General features: G+C 39.3%; 1 non-coding gene across 1 annotated transcript; it reads left to right on the forward strand.

The window, feature by feature from the left end:
- Positions 1-563: 563 nt before the first annotated feature.
- Positions 564-653, forward strand: Trnay-gua (transfer RNA tyrosine (anticodon GUA)). Its single transcript is given in 2 exon segments — positions 564-600; positions 618-653. It is a non-coding gene; the product is annotated as a tRNA-Tyr (tRNA).
- The last annotated feature ends 5,692 nt before the right edge of the window (positions 654-6,345 follow it).

Consider the following 6,345-nt stretch of genomic DNA (forward strand, 5'->3'; position numbering starts at 1 on the left):
TGGAAAGCCAAGCTATTGAGATAAGAACAATAACGTAGTCCTTAGGCATGACTGAATTTCCGTTTGTCTGTGGAAGTACTTCACGCCATTTTAGCAACAGTTAAGTTGGCGAGCTGTTTGTCAAAAATATTTTACTATCACCACAGATCAGCCACTTACATTGTTAATGAACATTTTGTAACAAAAAAGTGATACATTGTGTTTATTAAATGTAAGCAAGATCTTTTTGCAATATCAGAACTTGTACCGTGTCTTGATGTTGGATCTAGAAAGTAAGGTCACCTGATGTAGATCGGCATCGAGAATTTCGGGTATACCCCTAAATTGCGTACGAAGTACAACGCTAAAGTATGGAAGTACAGGTCGCTAAGTGTGTCTTTAGAAAGAACCGCAACGTGATTTTTTCAAGTTTGCGACGTCAAAGCCTTTGACGAAGCAACAGTCACATTTATGCTGAATGAATACCGCAACAGAAAAAAAAAGAGAAAATGTACATTAGATGTTACTACCAACGTTACAAGAGAATCAGGTCCTTTAGTAAGTAAGCGTTAGGTCTTCGCATTCCTTCGGTAGCTCAGTTGGTAGAGCGGTGGACTGTAGAGGTTGCACTGGCAGAAATCCATAGGTCGCTGGTTCAAATCCGGCCCGAAGGAAATATTTTAATAATTACATCTTTGTAACTCGTCGCTGGATAAATATCACAAGAAAAGTATCACGCTCTGTTGATGTATGCAGAACGAGGTAGGTGCATATTCTTCAACGCTCCATTCGAAACTGCTCTCTCTATACAATTATGTAATTTCTTGATAATTCCACAGAGTTAGGAGACGCAGCAGTTAAGTCACTAGGAAGCATGACGGTTTAAATTCCTATTTAGCCGTCCAGGTTTTGGTTTTCCGTTGTCTCACTCGTGTAGTTTTAGGCAGATACCGGAATTGTTTCCGTGAATGGAGCACGGCTGATTTTCTTCTCCAGTCTGAGCATTGATTCCGTGTGCTGTCGACGGTACGTTAAATTTTCTTTCTTGTAAATTCCTATATGATCTAATAAATGGAGTCGAGTGCTGTTCTACTTTCTACACCTTTTTGATACTTTCAGGCACATGAATGGCTGTTTCGGTTATCATAATGCCTTACTAACGTCGTTATTATTGGTTGTTTACTTCATGTGTCGAGAGGTACTCTGGTAGCGGGTGCTATAGCAAGCAGAAATGTACAGGGACCAGGTGCCGAAGCAACTCTATTCATACCGCTTCTTCGCCTACGACAACTGCAGGAGTTGCCTGTAAGCGCTCTAGCAGAAAACTTAAGCAATCATATCGCACTGCATCTAAAGTAAGACTAAAAAGCCATCGCTCTCTAGAGAGACCTTTAGTTCAGCATTATATACTGAACTTCAAGAAACTGTCTGCACAATCTCTTATTTAATTCTGTATATCGAAACGTTGAAATATAGGCAGTTTCTCTTTCAGAGACCTGTGATGCACTGTCTCCCTCATTATCCTTCTCGATGTCCTTCAAGTTGTAACGCCGGAAATGCATATCCTACTATTTCCATCTATTGTACTATAAAATAATTTCCTTATTTTGTTACCTGAAGATATGACATTTCTGTGGCTTTATATATTTAATTGTTTTACTATTTGTATATGTTTATGTCGATGTATAATTGGTTTGTTTTGTAAATATTATTTGTATTTTTACGCTGAGTCTGGCCTGGGGAAAACTATGCTATGGAACGACTACATCCATAGCTCGTGTGGAGAACCAAAGTGTTTAGGATCTTTGGTAGTGTTAATTCTGCCGCATGGAGCGCGGGCAGAGGAGAGTCTGGCTGGCGTAGGACGGTGGAGCAGGTGTGTTGTGTGACGCTTCCGCGAGTTGCCGCGCTTTCGGGGTTTGGCAGCATGTAATTGCGCTCGACTTGCTATGATAGTTTCTGACACGGTGTCGCGGACGGGAAGCATTAGCTGGCGCACATCAAGAGCCCGTTTCGCCTGGTGACCGTGTCGAGAAGAAGGCGCGCCAACATCCAGCTTCTACAATAGCGACGGCCGACAATGAGTGACTGTCGCCACCTCCTCGATCGACGACTTCAAACCTTCAATCAACCAACAAGGAAGACTAAAAGCACGTAAAGTTTTAAAACTGAATGGCAGACCTCAGCTTTTCAAACTGTTCCATGAAAAAAAAATAATACAGCAACTTAGCATGAACCTTTGTTGCTCATTGTCCCAATTGCATTATCAAGCAGGGACCCTTCCTTTTCTGGAATGAACCCGAGTGTCGTTGAAATTCATACGCCAGCGTTAAAGTAATATCATTCCATTTCACTGCTTTAATTTCAAAGTTCAGTTAAAGTATTCATAGCTGGCTACAATATTTAGATTACACGAGCAGAAATTAAGAGTGCAAGTTTTGTTACCATATTTATTACTTCTGACAAACATTCAGTTTTCACAAAACACATGTCAACCTTCAGTTGCCACGCTTTTAGTGCTAAATATATGTGCATTAATCTTTCATTTTCAGTTATTATAGTAGTCCATGGGACTGGCGACCGTAATTTTCCCCAAATCTCAAATATCTAATTAACGCCAATTAATTGCTAACATAACGACCGCACATTTACTTTCTTTATTAGCTTTACCCCTTTTCAAAATTAATTTCCACCATTTTCATTTGCATTTTTCCTTTCATTTAGATGTAACCCCTTCCTCCCTCTTTACCGACAAATTAACTCGATTGCTTTTCCCAAATTTCCATTAGGTGCACGCGGTTTAATTTTTCACTGTCATTAAGATCGATAAGTGAGGGGGAGGTTACGAAGTGATACTGTAAAAATAGGGAAAGATTAGCTTCCAGTTATTTTTTGCCAGTTTTCACTACAGCAGACTAGTTAGATACTTAATTCCTTCTACATAGTATTAACCAGGCTCACCACAATTGGAATCTGTCCATTGGGTCGCTAAGCTAAAGCATTGTTCACAGTTTCTCAATCCCAGATATATAAGCCAACACACAAACTAAAATTAACATCATTCATCTATGATTTTTTCCTCTGATGTGCGAGAATTTTTTAAAATAACACGTAATTCAATGTTCTTATAAGAAGTTTTGAAAATTCCACATCGTAAACCTTAATCTACTAGCTATATATTTCAATTTGTTCTGTGGCAGAATAAATTCAAGCAAAAAAAAATCACTCTTCCTCATTGTACTATATGTATGACTATTTATTTCAAACTCTGATGTTGTTATGGACGAGACGTGTAGCCTGCAACTGGTTCCGTGAAAGTAGCACATCACTTTGTCCGCACCCTTTTTTGAGTAATGCCTCTGCTAGTAGGATTTCCCTGGAATATTACTAACGGGGTATTTAATAAATGAAAACGTCCTGTAAATTATGAGGCTCATTAACGTCAAGGTGTGCTATATTGTATTCATATTGTAGTGTAAAGTTAATTATTATTTCACATAGTTGGAGAAAAGGCGCTAAAATATTAGCTCGCCCAATAGAAAAAAAAATTAAGTTGCACCAAGCAGTGAATATTACGTTACATGAAGCTTCACCTCTTTTTCGTTCGAACACTTGCTTGTGCAGATGTTTACTGCCTTAATCTTTCGGACACGTGCTTGTGTAGATGTTGACTGCCTTAATCTTTAAATTTAGTTGCGCAATTTCCACATATAAAGGAAAATCGCAATTTTACTTCATTTGTATCTTTCGATCAAAACAGAGGTGTGAGTCGCTGACGTGTTGAATGCTACGCCGTTGCCGCACACAGAGTTAACAGTGGTTCAGCGGACGGGTGCAAACGGTTGTATAACATGGAACGAAGTTCTTCTGCTGGCAACACGAAAGTAGGAACACATTTATTGCTATTTAGACTGAAATGCGATTCGAGAAACAGGATTTGTAAGTAAAAATCTATTTTCGCATTGGAAAGGTTCAACATGTTTGTACACTCGATTACTACGAAATATGTACGCGAGATATATTCGTCGTTTACAAGGTTTTGAATGTGCAGCTGAGTTTTCATTTAACAGTATGCTAACCTAAAAACTTGTAAACCACGAATTTCGCCGAGAAATTTTTTGTTCTTGTATGAAGTGAAATTGTCGACAGGCTGAAAGAAATCTATAAAAACATTAACAACAAACGCAGCTTTTTACCATTGTCACATATTATAAAAAGTAGTGGCTTAAAAAAAGTGATTTTTACCAACGATAACGGCATCTACTCCACAAAATTACACAATATTTCTGCTTCTGTTGCTTTTTATCAGCCAAAATAATTTGGAAAATAAGTTTGGACAGCTTGCTTACTACTGTATTTGGGGATTGAATGGCTCTGAGCACTATGGAACTTAACATCTGTGGTCATCAGTCCCCTAGAACTTAGAACTACTTAAACCTAATTAACCTAAGGACATCACACACATCCATGCCCGAGGCAGGATTCGAACCTGCGACCGTAGCAGTCACGCGGTTCCAGACTGAAGCGCCTAGAACCGCATGGCCACACCGGCCGGCGCATTTGGGGATTGAAATCGTACCTTGAATGTTCTTTAGATTAAACTTTAGATTAAACAGCGGCATTGACTTACGTTTCATGAAAGAGGTTTCTTTTATTACGCTCAAAGCGAGTCGCTTTACAGATGTTGCAGTGGATGGAGCTGGGTGTAAATTATTAAACTGATACACATGGCGGTGTTATTTTACCCATATATTTGCATCATGTGATATTTTGTTGCAGCTAAAATGTTTTGCTCTTGATGAAATTATCATTTATTGGAAGAAAAATTTATTAAGTTTTCACAAGGTTAATTTCTATTCTGTCCATTAGCATCCCAGTTTTATGCAGAGGATGAAAGTGTACTCTACACGTATATATTTATTCATTTTATCCATTATCTGAATATAATTGTTGCGTAAATTTCATGATAGTGTCGCTGATCTCAACTAATTAAATTGAAATATGAATGCATTTATAAGCATTTCATTTGCGACAGTCATTGCAGATGTTCTGAGGACGTGGAACGTTATTTCGGTATGAGACCATCGTCCGTTTATGTCGTCTGCTTGAGGACAATGAGCGTCATTTTGTCACGTGACATTAACGAGGTGCTAATGTATTCGACAGTGAGACTGTGCACAGGATGGTGTGGGTCAGTGCTCTTCCTTGTTCTGTCAGAGCGGTTAAAGAGCAAAGCTACCTGTCACTGGTTAGTCTTTCTTTTCAAAGACCTTTTCAGAGACGTAAACTGCGGAGGGGGAGCAACTGAATTACGACTGAAGTCCGGTGTTAACGAGGCAGTAAGACAACGGGTTCTGGTACCTCTCGCGGCCGCCCCTAGAGAATACGATAAACACCAGGTTTTGTTTCTCCCTAAAATGCGATCTCGTAAAGCCCAAAGTGTGTGACTGTTAGTGACAGCAGCAACAACTTCGTGTGATTACGAGCAAAACAGATAAATGAGAACTACAATCTTTAACATTCAGCTTTATTGTTCTCGCCATGTGAGGGGTACTGTAGTCTGAGGAGCTTAATCCGTAGTTAATAGCTGACATTGCTGTTTACTGATCTCAAGGTCTATTTCTGGTGACCACCTCAGATATTTATGTGATAGGAAGGATTTTATGCAGTCTACCCAAACTAATGAGGCAGAATAACAAGCTAATTGATGAAATAAGAGGCTTCGAAACTCTCTCACTCACTAAATGTCACGTGATAGGTCCCCTAACGTTGTAAATATACTTTAACGATTTATTAGATAGGATTGGCAGCACTGACGAACCTATTGTGTGCAGGAAAGTATCATTGTTGGACGATCATAAGGAAGTGCAGAAAGATTTGGTCAAAAATTCCACTTATAATGAATGGCAACTATTTTTGTATGCGGATAAAAGTATGATAAAATCTATTGTGACCAGACGAAACTTCTTTCGTCCGGCCATAACAGTGGGTTCTATGATTGCTCAGCAGGTCGCACGTTGCAACTAGAACTCGTGAAATATTGGTTCACTTTAATACATTAATAAATGAAAGATTCACTGAACGTTAAACACTTCTTTGCCCCAGGAGTAGTGGATAATTTATGACTGTCACTGACTATGAAAGCATTATTTGAGGAACAAGCTGTTATCTTCAGGTACAAGTTCATCTGAAACTTTAACTACAAGTCGGTCCTGCACGATGATGTTGACAGCTGAAGCTGAAATCTCGAACTGGGCAGAACTTTTGCATGCTCGACACTATATTGGCCTCAGTGTGAGGGCTCTGCTGTGCTGAGAGGGAGGCATGGTCTTGTGGAGCACCTCCCATTGATTGTTGCAGTCTGCA

The sequence above is a fragment of the Schistocerca cancellata genome, chromosome 2 (assembly GCF_023864275.1).
Source record: "Schistocerca cancellata isolate TAMUIC-IGC-003103 chromosome 2, iqSchCanc2.1, whole genome shotgun sequence".
In the NCBI taxonomy this organism is placed as follows: Eukaryota; Metazoa; Arthropoda; class Insecta; order Orthoptera; family Acrididae; genus Schistocerca; species Schistocerca cancellata.